This window comes from Primulina tabacum, chromosome 6, assembly GCF_025594145.1.
Source record: "Primulina tabacum isolate GXHZ01 chromosome 6, ASM2559414v2, whole genome shotgun sequence".
Classification (NCBI taxonomy): Eukaryota; Viridiplantae; Streptophyta; class Magnoliopsida; order Lamiales; family Gesneriaceae; genus Primulina; species Primulina tabacum.
In genome coordinates, this window is record NC_134555.1 from 15,693,610 (window position 1) to 15,709,300 (window position 15,691).

Below are 15,691 nucleotides of genomic sequence, written 5' to 3' on the forward strand. Positions count from 1 at the left end.
TGAACAATTATGTATACAACAATCTCAGTTCCCAGAATATTCAATAAAATTTCAACTGTTCGATTCAATCAATCATACCCTGATATCGAATCAAGGCTGAAATCGCTTTCCATATATAGGACAAATCCATAATTTCATCTGGAACGACTATAGCAACTCTCCTGCTACTGGAAAATCATTCCCTGATAGGTTCAACTCCAGTAATCAACTGAATACATAAGGAATTACTCCATTCTTTTAGATAATCATCGAATCATACATAATACGGATATCAAGGAATTCAAAATCGAGAATCCCTACCGTATATCATTCATTCTTTGGTCATTTCAGGTCCGAATCTTAGCATCTCCTGGCAAGAATCTATAATAGTTCTGTACTTGTTAGCATATCAATATCAGTAATGTAGTCAGAATCAGACAACACAAGTACAATACAATCTAATTCAATCTCATTCTCTTTTTACTGCAGTACACAATATATCACAGAAGTCACTGATATCAATTCCTCTCCCCAAAAGGTACAAAGATCAATACTACAGTAATACAGACCCAGCAGGTATAACATATATCAATACAACTCAGTCCAAGATAATCGTAGGGAATGGATTAGTATATATTAATACATATGCAACATAATCATAAAAGATTATTACCTGTCACTATATCATAATGTGTGTCCTGGGTCTGTTCCTCAATCACTACCGCTCGATGATTCTGCTCCCTGAAATCTTCGGGAACCTTTCTGTGGACAAACTCTAGCAAAGTGTCCCTGCTGTTTACAGATATTGCACCTACCAGTCACTCCCTGGCACTGCTCTATGGGATGTCTCCCTCCGCAAGTCCTGCAATAAACTCCGGTGTAACTTGGGCAAGAACCACTGGAGCTAGATGAACCGCTCCCTAACTTCTTGAACTGTTTCTTTCGAGCTTTCAGCAAATTTTTCTTCCCACTCGTACTGCCACTATCCAATCGGAGAGGGAATTGTTGTGTCTGGGGTTACATTGCACACAACCTTTCTTGTTGTCTAACCAGACTCGCCTCAGCTCTTTTTGCTTTATTCAAAGTATCAGCAAAATGGTAAGGTCGCTGCATATTTATCAATGCAACTATCTCTGAATTCAATCCTTTGATGAACTGCTCAGTTACAGCTTCATCATTCCCAGCTATCTGAGGAACAAAATGCAGTAGAGTAGAGAATTTAGCAACATATTCTTCAATATTCAGTTGGCCTTGTCTCAAATTCTCAAACTCTGCTCTCTTGTCCTCTCGGTATGATCCTGAGAAGAATCTTCGATAAAATTCAGCTTTAAAGACTTCCCACGTAATCACCGTGCCCCGCTGTTCTAATACTCTTTTGGTTGTAATCCACCAACTCCTAGCGACCTCGTGTAACTGATTGGGCACCAGTTTAATTCTCTGTTCAATTGGATAATCAAGTGAATCAAACAGTATCTCTATATCATCTAACCAATTCTCACACTCCACTGGTGTCTCATTACCCTTCAGAATCGGCGGTTGAAACGATTGAAACCTCTTCATCTGTGTTTCCATCAAAGTTTTTGTCTCATCCATCTGATCCGTCGAAGTACTACCCAATACTCGAATTCTTCTTGGAGGTATATCTAATTACCACAAGGGTTAGTACCACATGAGATAAATCAATCTCAGTCCCTTCCTGATCAGCTTACCTTCTGATCAAGAATTGGTTCCGATTTATTTTCAAATCAAACACATTACCAAATCAACTCAGGTATTCAGGTAACATGTATTTAAATGCGGTAAACATAATAGCATGCTAGCATACACAATGTAAGTCAACATTATAATAAGTCACATGCTAGCAATCAAAAGCAGGAAAGAAAACTCAATCTACCCCGCTCACTAGCTTCTATCTCAGTCTCAAGAATCTACAATTCTAGAACCTACTGTTCTGGAACCTAATGCTCTGATACCACCTGTTGTGGGGACCCGGACGCTAATTCATTCCTTAATCGTCCTTAGGAATAATTCAACCAATTATCATAAACAGGGTCTAATTTTTTTTTAAATTACAAAGCGGAAACGTAATGTAATTCAATTCAGATTACATACTAAACATAAACATATAAATCTTGTATTATCTACAAGAATTCAACTAGGTTCAACTATATATCAGTGCTGAATCTTAAGTTGCTTCGAAGCCCGGATCTCCAAACTATCTAGTCCAGCCTCGTTCTCTTCTTGACCCTGATCCTATCCCACCTGTTGCCATGCACACATACAAACAAGACAACAGCCGGATAACTCCGGTGAGAATTATATTCTCAGTATAAATCATGTATACATGCAATCATAAAAACAATAAAAAAGCATATAACAGATATGTCTAACATGTATTCAAATCAGAATATAAATCCATATCAAGAATAAATCCTATTCTAAACATGTACCATCATCAGGAACATAATTTATCATGTACCATATTCAGGAACATAATCAACGTAACTCAATATAAACTGTCAATTAGACTCATGACTCCACATTTATGACAAGAATCAATCCTAGTCTAGGGATCCCGGTTTCCAGAAGTTGGCATTCCCATATCGACCAACAGTAATAGAAAAGACTCCAGTTCTATCCACATCGATAGGGTATCGATCACCAGTAATAGAAGAAGCTCGGATTCTATCCACATCGGTATAGTATCGATCACCAGTAATAGAAGAAACTTCGATTCTATCCACATCGATATGATATCGATCATCAGTAATAGAAGAGTTACGATTCTATCCACATCCATACGGTACCGATCACCAGTAATAGAAGAAGCCACCTTTCTATCCACATCGATAGCCAAATATCCGGATGCAACGTTGTCGGTATTCCTATATCGACCAACAGTAATAGAAAAGACTCCAGTTCTATCCAAGTCGATATAACCAAACATCTAGTGTCCTGACCTAACCGTCATGGACTGTGGTCCTATCGCCAATACACTATCTTGTGACATCGTGCAATGTGCCCGTAGCGATCCCACCACTATCAGGCACTTCTGTCACAAGATTACTCGTCTAATACCTGTTATCTCTAAATCAAGAGAACAAGTACATCAATCAAATCAATACAATAAGGTAAAGTATGTGATTTAGGGAAACTCGAGCCAAACCTCACTCGAGTTGTGCAATCCCAACTCAACATTAATTTATACCTTTCTCTTCTCGGTCTGACGAAGTCAAAGTCTCAAAATCAAATCTGTCCATATCCAATCTGAAATGACAATATCGGATAGACTATGTCAATATACAGCTCAATTGACGGCCTGTTCTGATCAATATGCAAATCAAGACATAATCTGATCAATATCGAATCACGATACAATCTAATCCATATCGACGATGTCACGATATAATCGAAGTCACTACTGAATCTGATCAATACCAATCTACTGATGTTTCGACGGCATAATAATACAGTCTCAGTAACTCCGTCAATTTCAATATCACAGATATAATATCACGAGACATGATCGATATCGATAAAACGCATAATCCCAGCAATAACAGATTATAATCTCAAATCTGTACAATCTAAGTCATATCATTTCAAAAAATCATAACAATTATATACACAATCTGTTCTTCGATCTGACTTCGATTATACAATGTCTGATATCGCAATAACAACATATATGGATTATATCTGATTCTGGCAGTATCATAATTTCAAGACATATCAAAACGTAGTAAAACTTACGCCCAATTGAAGCCTGCGTCGATAGAAACACAGTACTGAAGTCGGATTCAAAATCGGACGGGCGGATCGAAATCTAAAGGCGTAAGAATTCTTCAATTCTTTCTCGTGCTTCCTTTTCTTCCTTTGATATGAATTCTGAAGGCGTGATACATATAAATATATCAGCTTCATCTTAATGATACGTGTCATCATTTTCCATATTTTGCAAGCGGCGCTCGGGCGGTTAATATTTACCGCTCGGGCGCCGAACACTCTGTTCGGTTACTCGGCTTGTTAAACACTGGCGCTCGGGCGGTCAAAAACTACCGCTCGGGCGCCAGACTTTCTGTCCAAGCCCTCATATTCTCATCCCCTGGCGCTCGGCTTCTCCTATCGCAACTTCCTTTGCTCTTGAAATCTCAATTATGTTAATTAATCAGCGTCTGATTACCGTAATTAAATCTCGGGCATTACATCAACACTGCTCCTGGCCAGGTTTCATTTCCAAGTTTTTATTTTTGATTTTCCATTTCTAATCTCGATCGAAATCTGAATCTTTTAAAGGATTTGTCAAGGGAAGCCCGTTTCAGTCTGAAGATTACATTTTCAGTATTTTTTTAAAAAAATTCCTTTCATGAATCTGGAATATTGACCCCATTTTCGTTTTCTACTAGAAATAGAAATGGTTCGGTGTTTCAACAAGAACAAATATACAAACCCCGATACCAATGGCTATAAATCAGGAAGAACAGCAAACACAGGATATAGATTTCAAAACACGCTTCATTTCTTGTTTATTTTCTCCATTTTTTATTCCTGGAATTGAGTCCCATTTCCAAGTTATAGTTTTTTCTTGGCTGTGAAGAATTAGCTTTAGACTCGAAATTCCTCCTTGAGTCCTCTTTTAACCGAGACCGTTGTTTGGTGGAGAAAGCCACCCCTATATTCTGTGTCAGTTAGAGTGCAGATCTTGTGCAAGTGTATATTAGAGATTTGAATGTTTTTTTGTAAAGTTGAAATCATTATTCGAGTGTGATTCCAAAGCTTCTTATTTGATGCAGGTCTTGCAGGAATGTAAACTACTTCCAGCGCCTTTCGGTGTATGCTGATATGGGAAGTTTGCAGGAATCTTACTAGCCTACTTAGGGTAAGGAGTAGCTACACGAATTCAACCATTAACCAACTTCTATAATATAAATATAAATTTTAAAACAATTTTTGGTGTTTGTAACAAAATTCTCTTTGTGTATACATGTGTGTGTATATATATATTAAAAAGAGAGGTTATCAATAAAATATTTTTTTATATAATTTAAAATTGTATTGAAGGGGATGGGCTCATTGTTAGCTGAGTAGTTGTACCAAGAATGGACAAAGAATTGATGTCAAAAGATAGGCTATCACGTGAATTTGATGTTGGAGTAGAGTTTTTCTTGCAGTTTTCACTAAAAAATGCTATCCATTATGATGCAATACCTTGTCCATGTGCAAGATGTGGTAATCTAAGGAAGAAAAATGTTGAAACTATCAGGGCACATTTGTATTGTAATGGTATGGATTTGACATATTATACATGGATATGGCATGGGGAAAGATCTACGAAAGAGAACTCAATGAATGATAATGATCAAGTAGAACAAGATGAACACAAATCATTTAGTGAGGAACCTATAGATATGGTGCATTGTGTATATGAAAGTTATGCTGAGAATCCAAGCCAATTCAATAAGCTACTTGAAGATGCAGATAAACCTTTATATCCTGGATGTGCTAAATTCACAAAGTTATCTGCAGTTGTGAAATTATTTAACTTGAAGGCAAAATATAGTTGGAGTGATAAAAGTTTCACTGATCTACTTATGTTGTTTGGAGAAATGCTTCCAGATCACAATGAATTGCCTTCATCTTTGTATGATGCAAAGAAAAGCTTACGCGCATTAGGGATGGACTATGTGAAAATTCATGCTTGTCCTAATGATTTTATCTTATACCGGAAGGAGTACGAAGATTTTGCAAATTGCCCTACTTGCGGGACGTCAAGGTGGAAGTTGGGCAACAAATCGAAGGTAAAAAAGGAATTCCTGCAAAGGTCTTGTGGTATTTCCCACCTATTCCAAGATTTCAAAGAATGTTACGTAATAAGGCGATATCCAAGGAGTTAACTTGGCATGCTGATAAAAGAATTCGTGATGGATTCTTGCGTCATCAAGCTGATTCGCCCTCTTTGAAATTAGTTGATCGCATGTGACCAGATTTTGCTTATGAGCCAAGAAATCTTAGATTGGCTATATCAGCATGGGATCAATCCTCATAGTCTGATGAGTTCTGCATATAGTTGTTGGCCTGTTTTAATGATCACATACAATCTTTCACCATGGTTGTGTATGAAGAGAAAATTTGTGATGCTCAATTTGTTGATATCTGGTCCTAGACAGTCGGGTAATTATATTGATGTTTACTTAGCACCTCTTATTGAAGACTTAAAATGCTTATGGGATAAAGGTGTTGAAGCATATGATGCTTATCGAGAAGAAAGTTTCTTTTTTAGAGCTGTTTTACTATGGACAATCAATGATTTTCCTGCATATGGGAACATGTCAGGATGTGCTGTGAAAGGATATCATGCATGTCCTATTTGTGCAAAAGAAACATATTCGACAAGGTTGAAGCATTGTAGAAAAATGTCATATATAGGCCATAGAAGGTTTCTACTTTAAGTCATCCTTGTCGAAGACAAAAAAAGGCATTTAATGGGAAGCAAGAATTTAACCTCGCACCAAAATCATTGAGTGGCAATGAAATTTTAGAAAGAGTTCAAAGAATTAATTATCATTGTGAAAAATTCAGCGGATAGCTTCAGTCAAAGAACGATGATAGGATAACATGCTGGAAAAAGAAATCAATATTCTTTGAACTTGAGTATTGGAAAGACTACATGTTCGACATATTCTTGATGTGATGCACATTGAAAAAAATGTTTGTGAAAGTTTCATCGGTACGCTACTTGACGTTCCAGGAAAAACAAAGGACGGAGTAGCAGCAAGATTAGATCTTTTGGAAATGAATTTAAGGACTGAATTGGCACCAAGGATTGGGGCGAAGAAAAGAAGTATTTGCAATTCTTTGTCGGGAGTAAAGGTACCTGTAGGTTACTCATCCAATGTTAGAAATCTTATCTCGTTGAAGGATTTGTAACTTGTTGGCCTTAAGTCACACGACTATCACACTTTAATTCAACAATTGCTTCCAGTGGCCATCCGCGGTGTCTTGCCAAAACATGTAAGAGACACTATCACCCGGCTGTGTTTCTTCTACAATGTGTTATATAGTAAAGTGATAGATGTCTTAAAGTTGGATGAATTGCAAAGAGAGATTATGTTGATATTGTTGTAAGGCCCGAGAATTCGGTTATCATAATCAGACTTGTTTTGTTGATAATTAAGTTGATTATATACGCATTGTATTGGACCGGGAGAGCCGAAAGAAGATTTGACATGAAGTACAAGAAGAGTCCCCGCGCACATGCGCGACAGGTATCGGCGCACATGCGCGAGATAAGGCGCGCATATGCGCGACCCGTCCAGAAACTTTGGCGCATATGCGCGAGATGAAGCGCGCATATGCGCGAGTGGTTAAAAGCCGAGACCCGTAGGTCTCGCGCATATGCGCGGATTGTGTCGCGCATATGCGCGAGACGTGTTATGTGAAGGAGTGAGCCACTTGCCTTCATGCATGTAACGTATATATATATATATATATATATGCAAGCATTTCATAAGCAATGAAAAAGGAAAAAACGAAGGAAACTTTGGGGAAATGAGTCCGTGAAGCTTAGGATCGCGATGGTGCAAAATCCGGCCGTCTGATTTTGAATCCGACTTCGGTACTGAGTTCCTATTGATGCAGGCTACAACTGGACGTAAGTTTTGTTACGTTTAGACATGATTTGAAATTATGATATTGTCAGAATTGAATACGAATCAGATATGATGTTTCTGCTACATTAGACATTGTATAATTGAAGTCAGATTAAAGAATAGACTGGCTATACAATTATTATGAATTTCAGAGTTGATTTAGTTGAGATTCTATATCAGAGTTGTGTTATTATTCAGATTATGAATTGTACTGATACTGATTATGAATTCTAGTAGTATATCTGTAATGTTGAGATTGACGGGATTATCAAGACTGTATTATTATGCCGTCGAAACATCAGTTGATTGATATTGATCAGATTCAGTATTGATTGAGATTGTATTGTTATGTCATTGACATTAATCAGATTGTGTTTGATTTGAGTATTGATCAGAACAAGTTTTGAACTGAGTTATATACTGATATTGTATTTATGCGATCGTCATTTTCAGATTCGGTATGGACAGATTCGAATACAAGACTTCGTCTTCATCAGACCGAGAAGAGAAAGGTATAAATTGATGTTAATTGGGAGATAGACTTGAGTTAGATTTAACTCGAGTTTCCCTAAACCACATACTTGTATGGTATTGTTTTTATACCCTTGTATTTTAATGATTATGTTTATTCTAATGAATTAGAAGTAGAAAACAGAGAGCTATTGAGTGAGAGTCACTGACAGAGGGGTTAGATTTTGATAGTATAGTCACTGACCCATTGCACATTGTCAGACTAGGCTTAGTCTTGGTAGATACGCCAAGGCACTGGACGTTTGGTGTATCGATATGATTAAGATACAGATATTGTTCTTATTGTAGATTATTCGATACAGCTAGACCAAAGTCCAGAAATAAGAACGTACCGCCACTGCGACTGGTGGTAGTAGGTGGGAGACTTGTTACGTTCTTATTCACCGGGATCCCTATATTAGAATGAGAGATGAGTCGAGTCTTAGATATAGAGACTAGAACTTGATTTACAGATTTATATTGATTTATGTTTCGTAGATTACGATTCAGATGTTATTTACAGATTGGTATTGATACATATTGTTCGATTATGCTACATATGATAAGATATAATTCATGTTTTTATGTTAATTTAGTTAAATGCATGTATACATTATTTATACTGGGATTTATTCTCACCGGAGTTATCCGGCTGTTGTCTTGTTTGTATGTGTGCATGACAACAGGTGGGACAAGATCGGGGTCAAGAAGATGATGAGAGAAGACGAGTTTAGAGTGGAGATTCCGGACTTATTGTAGACTTGGTTTAATACTTGAAATTAGTAGTTGAACCTTAGACTAGTTTGAATGATTATTGTTTATTATTGTATTTCTATACTGAGATGTATATTAGTAAATTCCATTACGTTTCGCACTTGTATTTTGAAAAAAAAATAATTTTAGACCCTGTTTATATTTAATTGATAATTAAATCCCTAAAATGATTAAGAAGATGATTAGCGTTCGGGTCCCCACAATTGTGTTCACTTGAAAAGTACTTCCTCCTTCATTTTTTGATATAATTATTCATTTAACTGTTCATCTTGTGCGGAAGGTCAAATTGTGTGGACCGGTTTGGTATAGGCACATGTACCCATTTGAAAGATTCACGAAGATTTTGAAAGGTTATGTGCGCAATCGCAATTGGCCTGATGGGTGTATAGCCGAATGTTACATTGCTGAAGAGGCTGTCTAATTTTGCTCAGATTATCTATCTAATGTCCACACAATTGGGATACCCTCAAGGCATCGAGAAGTAGAACTTACTAAGCCTTTATTGGGAGCAGTTTTGCACTCCACTAGTCATGATGAGCTGCAACAAGCACATCGTCATGTATTGACAAATTATATTGAGATTGATCCTTATGTCGAGTAAGATCTCCAGCCTATCAATTCTTTCATGCACTTTTCATACATTCTATTGGTTTATCTATTAGAAATTATTTCATTAGGGAACACATGGTGGATTTGAAATCAAGATTTCGTCATAAAGCCAAGTCCAAAAATTTGTTACAAGATGAGCATAATCGAACGTTTACTAACTGGTTGCCTGATACTGTAAGTTCCAAAATACTATATATTGACATGCATACAACTCTTGGTATCTTACGTAAAATCTAAATTTATGGCATTGTGAAATATAGGTTGCACATTTAGTTGACCATTCCACCCATGAAATATCAGAAAGATTGAAGTGGATGGCGCGTGGACCTAGCAACAAAGTGTTAAAGTATTCTAGCTATCTGATTGATGGGGTTACATATGCTACAAAAGAATGTGATGATATACGAGTTACTCAAAACTCTGGAGTAAGCTTAGTCGCAAAGACAATGCAAGTTGCCAGTGCAAAGGATAAAAACCCAATTGTTTCAGACATGGTTTTTTATGGAGTTATTGAAGAAATATGGGAACTCGATTACCACAAATTTCAAATTCCAATGTTCAAATGTAAGTGGGTGGAGAATAATAATGGTATTAAAGTAGATGATCTTGGTTTCACATTGGTAAATTTGAAAAGAATTGGATTCAAATCCGACTCTTTTATCTTGGGAATTCAAGCAAAGCAAGTAGAAGATCCTGAATGGAGTATTGTACTTGCAACTCCTACTAGAGAGTCATTTGAACACGTCAATGATGATGAATTGGAAGACACTTTAATTCACTATCAATCTTTTACCAGAGGGTTGCCATCAATGGGTATTGATGGAGCATATGACAATAAACCATCATACCTTCGTGAATATTGTGATGGGACTTGGGTCGACAATGTTTAACCAAAAATATTTTACTTTTGAAGATGTATTTGTAGACAATATTGATATGTATTTTACTTTTGAATCGGAGTTTGTGGACAATATTGAAGTTATACTTTTATTTATCTTTGTATCTGTTGAATTTCTATTGAAGATGAATTTCTTATCGTATTTTTTGTTGTATATATTGTTTATTTATTTCTATACTGATATGTTTTTTTCGCTTTTTTGTTGAACAGGTTAAATCAGGACTATGACATCCTTTAGAAAGCTTAAAATTGGGTCTCATGATGATGACACAATTCATGAACCGAGCAAGAGATCAGGACAGCCTGCATTGATTGGAAAGGGCAAAGAAAAAATTGCATCTACTTCTACTGACAAGAGTTTTGATGGAAAGGAAATGTTGGGATCTACAGACACTGAAACAACAAGAACATCTAGAGGTCGTACACATCTAGATAAGCTTTCTAGGCAGAGGGTTCAGGGAATTCGAAAAGAGGTAAGATTCAATCCGCTTGGACAACCAGTAAGAGAAGTTGCTGCTGAAATGCAGAGTTATATTGGTGTGCTTGCTCGAGAAAAAGTTAAGATAACTTACAAAACATGGAAGCAAGTTCCAAGTGAAGTGAAAGAATTGATATGAGAATCTGTTAATGTAAGTTCTATTGTTTTCTCACAATTAATATTCATATTGTTTATATATTTTTTATGTTATGTCATTATTTTTAATGTATTTCCAATTGTGATGTTTTACAGTTGACATTTGATGTTCCCCCAATCTGGAAAAGGGATGTTTAAGTTCGGAAAATAATAAGTGGCGTCAATTTAAATCACATCTCACTCAAACATTCATTTTGAACAAGGTTGATAAACCAGAGGAGTTGGATCAACCACCTACTGGCTATGGTCTTGCACGAGATGACTGGATTTATTTTGTCATGACTCGCATGTCTGATAAATTCATTGTAAGTATCTTTTTTTTGTTTTTTAAAAATAAGTCCACCATGAAGTATTTAACGAATTAAAAAAAATTTGGTATGTGTAATTCTTCACTTGACTAGGAACTAAGTGATCAACAGAAGGAAAGAAGGAAGAAGAACATATACCCTCATCGCCTTTCTCGTAAGGGCTATGCACGATTTGCTGAAGAAATAGTAAGTATATTCAACATTTGAGTCGTCCAAGAAGTGACTGTTTCATTCCTTCGCATTAATACTTGTAACATGGGTGGCTGTTTTTTTCTTAGCATGTGATATATATAGTTGCATTTGCTGTTTTTTTTTCAACATTTAACCTATTTGACAAATATCATTTGATGGTTCTTGTATGTAGACAAGTGAATTGTGTGACGATGATGATATCAACAGAGCTATCATTTGGAAAAATGGACGGGTTAATAAAGAAGGGGACTTTGATGGCCAGGAGTTGCAAATGACAGTAGAAAAGATTGTGAGCAAACTATACATAAAAATCAATTATTTTATTTTAATGAAGCCTTTTAAAGTAATTAATATTTTCAAGTGGATGACAGGATGATTACATACAACAAAAGCGTGAGGGGAAACTTGAAATAAAAGAGAGAAAATAGGATATTCTCACGAAAGCACTCAATTCAGATGAACATGGTGGACGTGTGAGAGCTGTTGGAGGTCACATCACTCCAACACTATATTTCAATGTTGGTAGGTAGAATTTGGAAGAATGAGGTTGTTGACAGAAAGCTAATGATTGAGCAAAAGAAAGAGTTGACAGAGGCTAGAAAATTAATTCAAGAGCAAGATACACGCATTAAAAAACTTGAAGCAATTGTCTACAAAAAGGGTGCATGGGACAGTGAGATTGATGACAAAGGAAGTTGTTCTGTAAAATTGCATCAAGTGAATGAAAATGAAATGAAAATCGACAATTTTTCCCCGGTTAGCAAGTTTGAATGATGTCGAAATGAAAGTTGTTGAAAAATCTGTTGCTTTACAGGTATATAATTTTTTGTGGTCATAGAGTATTGTGCAGTCCGAACCAGAGCTGATTTTGAGAATTAAAACAGTTCAGAAAATTGATCAGAATGTACAGAATTTGATATCGATAGTTAGACCGCATTCCTCCCGAAATTGAGCATTGATTGAGTTAGGAGTGCCAGACTGACCAAGTCTGCAGGTTCTAGTTCGTACATGTAGACGTACAGATATGACTAGATTAATGAGATTTCTGTTAGAAAAGTGATCAGATTACACAGAGTGCCGAGAGTTGATTATATCAGATCATGATTTTGGTTAGCCTTACACGTTTGGCAGAGTGTATAACAGGTTCTTCCATATATCACCCACAAAGTGAGGGATAGTCAGAGCGGACTATCCAGATACTGAAAGATATAGTTAGAGCTGTAGTGCTTGATCTTAGCACTAGTTGACAAGATTCGTCGTCATTGTGAGAATTATCGTAAAAAAATTGTTATTAAACGAGTACTGAAATAACATCGTTTGAAGTATTGTACGACAAGAAGTGCAGATTACCTTCTTTATTAGAATAGTATCTCTGAGGTACCGGAGATTGGACCTGACATGATCAGAGATATGACAAAGAAAGTGCCGCTGATTCAGAAGAAAATGAAAGCAACACAAGATAGACAGACCAAATATGCCAACGTCAGACGATGACTGTTGATATTTGTAACAAGAATTTGATATTTGAATTGATTTAGAGTAAACCGATTTGGTAGCCGGTAATGGTATTGAATTGCTATGAGCTCTGGATTGGTATATACGGATATTGTATAGCCAATATTCTGAGATTGATTCTATTAAAGTTACTTAGAGTTGTATTATGACATTATACTTCTTGAATTATTATTCCAGATGGGAATCAGAATCAATAGAAGAAAGATAATTCAGAATGAAGACTATTCCGTTGTTGAAAGTTCAAGGGAATGGTTAGGGCATCAAGGAAGTTATTTGGAAGGCAGAATCTGAGATTAGATAAAGATTCTAGAATTGTTTCATTGAGGTGAGTTTTCTTCTTAACTTCTATATATCTCCTTCTTGTATCTGATATGATTACCTGTGATATACAAGTTAATTGCTTGTGATTTCGGTGACGAAATCATATCTTAGGGGGGGAGAAATGTAAGGCCCGAGATTTTGATTACCGTAATCGGAAATGATTTGGTGATAATTGATGTGATTATAGACGGAAAGGATTAGACCGGAAAAGACGGAAGAAAACAAGAAAGATGTGCGAGGACAGAACACCTCGCGCATATGAGCGAAAAGGAGCCGCGCATATGCGCGACAGTCGCAGAAGACCTCACGCATATGCGCGAGAAGTGTGCGCGCATATGCGCGAGTTGTGCAGAAGCTAAATGTGATGTCCAGAGAACCTCGCGCATATGCGCGGCGATGGAGCGAGCATATGCGCGAGCTGCCGAGAAGCTAAGGACCGAGACCAGTAGGTCTCGCGCATATGCGCCGGTTGAGGTCGCGCATATGCGCGAGACGTGTTGGACAAAGGGGAAGCCACTTGTCCTTCTTCATGCATGATATATAACAAATTCTTCATTCCTTCAGCATATTGGCAACAAAGACAACCGAGAAGCTCTGGAGAAAATTGAAGTCCTTTACAAATTAGAATTCGATTTGCGAACAATCCGTCCGTCTGATTTTTAATCCGACTTCAGTACAGTGATCCTCTCGTTACAGGCTTCAATAGGGCGTAAGTTTTACTACGTTTTGTTGTGATTTTAAATTAGGATACTGCCAGAATCAGATATGATTCATATATGTTGTTCTTGCGATATCAGACATTGTATAATTGAAACCAGATCGAGGAATAGATATCGTATGACATTGTTATGATTTTCAGAATTGATATGATTGAGATTGTACAGAATTGAGATTATGATATGTTATTGTTGAGATTATGAGTTGTACTGATATCGATTATGAGTTGTGGTATTATATCTGGGATGTTGAGATTGACGGGGTTATCAAGACTGTATTATTATGCCGTCGAAACATCAGTAGATTGGTATTGATCAAATTCAGTATTGATTGAGATTGTATCGTTGTATCATTGACATTGATCAGATTATGTCTTGACTTGATATTGTTCAGAACAGATTTTGAATTGAGTTGCATATTGATATTATATTTCTCGATACGTCATTTCAGATTGAGTGACATTGATAGCTTCGACTTCGAAACTTCGGCAGAGCCAGATTGATTTGACAGGTAGTGAGTTCGAGACTTCGATAGAGTCAAATCGACAGAACGAAACGAAATGTATAAATTGATGTTGATGCGGGATTGCACAACTCGAGTTAGATTCGACTTGAGTTTCCCAAAATCACATACTTTACCTTATTTCATTGATATTTGCAATTGAATGAGATTGATATCTTTGGTCTATTGATTTATGTATGGAGTCATAGGCGGATGCGCCTAGTCGTAGACGATTGATCTCGTTACAGAGGTGCCCGATAGTGATGGAATCGTCACTGGGCCATTGCACATTGTCACAGAGGTTTGGCAGATATGCCAGGGCGGATGTGCCTAGTCTTTTGCTGATTGGCCAAGACACCGGACGTTTGGTCGTATCGATATGTTGGGGAGTAGAGCAGCTCCTATCGCTGAGATTCGATACGGAAAGGGCCAAAGTCCGTAAATAAGAACGTACCACCACCCCGATCGGGAGTGTAGGTGGGTGTATGTTCTTATTCAGATCGGGATCCCTAGATTAGGAGGAGTCGAGTCAGAGTCTAAGAGTCACAGAGTATGATTCAGAGTTTGTATTGATTCATGTTTCTGATTTTGATACATGTTATGAATTTGTGTTTCATGCTGTTATATCTGTTTATATGAAATACATGTATACATGATTCATACTGGGAATGTAATTCTCACCGGAGTTATCCGGCTGTTGTCTGGTTTGTATGTGTGCATGACAACAGGTGGGACAGGATCAGGATCAGGAAGAGGATGAGAGATTATAGTTAGCGTGGAGATCCGGGCCCAGAAGCATAATAGGATTCAGCGCTGGATGTATAGTCGTTGAACCTAGTTGAGATAGAGACATGTAGTACCTGAATTGTACTTTGATTTTGACATGTATATCAGATAGATTACTGTTACGTTTCCGCATTTATAATTTAAAAAGAAAAAAAATTTAGTCCTACTTTTCTTAATTGTTATATTTGACATTAATAATGATTAAGACATGAATTAGCGTCCGGGTCCCCACATGGGGACTCCCAGCTCAAACCAAATCACTGGGCTCCACTGGCAAACGCTCCGCTAGCTGCATCTG